A 1,155-nucleotide genomic window follows, 5' to 3' on the forward strand; every position below is an offset into this window, starting at 1 on the left:
GAGGTTGAGGGAACTGGGCTTGTTTGGCTTGGAGAAGAGAAGGCTCTGAGGAGACCTCATTGAGGCCTTCCAATATTTGAAGGGCGTGTATAAACAAGAGAGGGAACGGCTGTTTGCGAGGGTGGATAGTGATAGGACAGGGGGAATGGTTTTATACTGAGACAGGGGAGGTTTAGGTGAGATATTAGGAGGACGTTTTTCACGCATAGGGCGGTGACGCACTGGAACAGGTTGCCCAAGGGAGAGGCATTCAAGGAGGCATTCAAGGCCAGGCTGGATGTGGCTCTGGGCAGCCTGGTCTGGGGGTTGGCGACCCTGCACATAGAAAGGCGTTGAAACTAGGTGATCACTGTGGTCCTTTTCAACCGAGGCCATTCTATGCTTCTGTGAATCTATGAGTATGTCTGCATACTCAGATTTCTTACCCTCAGATCTAGTGTTCCGTTATCAGACGGCGCGGCAAGGCACTGCTGTGTATCCTTTGCTATGGGTGCAGCTCTTGGGTTAGTCACACGCTGCCCTGTCGCTGAGTCTTACAGAATGCAGCACTGGTGACTGGGGCCTTTGGCTGTCCCGAGCTGGAGCAAAACAGACAAATGACATTCCCCTTGAGGGAACCGGGATTGTTCAGTCTGGAGAAGAGCAGGTTCAGGTGAGACTGTATCGCTCTCTGCCATGACCTGAAAGGAAGTTGTATTGAGGCGGGTGTTGGCCTCTTTTCCCGGCTAACAGTAGAATAGAGTGAGAGGGAATGGCCTTAAGGTACACTGAGGGAGGTTCCTGTTGAGCATCAGGAAAAATTGCCACTCTGAGAGAGCGATGAGGCAGTGGCCCAGGCTGCCCGGGGAGGTGGGGTGTCACCGTCCCCACAGGTGTTCAAGAACCGTGTGGCTGCGGCACTGAGGGACATGGTTAGTGGGCACGCGGGGGGGACATGTTGGACTTGTTGATCTTATGGTGTTTTCGAACCATTTTGATTCTGTCATCTGGTTACCTAAGGACACAATACGTATGGATCTGCAGTCTGTTGGTGAGGTGAAGGCTGCTGCCAGCCTACCCGGCTTGCAGCTGCTCACCTGCCTGGGCTTCCTGTCCCTGCCTGGAAACAAGGTCTCTTCTCTTTCCAACGTGCAAGTCCACATTTCTTCCAGTTTT

General features: G+C 52.9%; 1 protein-coding gene across 2 annotated transcripts in view; it reads left to right on the plus strand.

The window, feature by feature from the left end:
* The window catches only part of LOC100543162 (gamma-aminobutyric acid receptor subunit alpha-3), a 75,998-nt gene that overhangs the window by 54,878 nt on the left and 19,965 nt on the right, over window positions 1–1,155 (plus strand). The window lies entirely within an intron of this gene.

Source organism: Meleagris gallopavo, chromosome 9 (assembly GCF_000146605.3).
Source record: "Meleagris gallopavo isolate NT-WF06-2002-E0010 breed Aviagen turkey brand Nicholas breeding stock chromosome 9, Turkey_5.1, whole genome shotgun sequence".
In the NCBI taxonomy this organism is placed as follows: domain Eukaryota; kingdom Metazoa; phylum Chordata; class Aves; order Galliformes; family Phasianidae; genus Meleagris; species Meleagris gallopavo.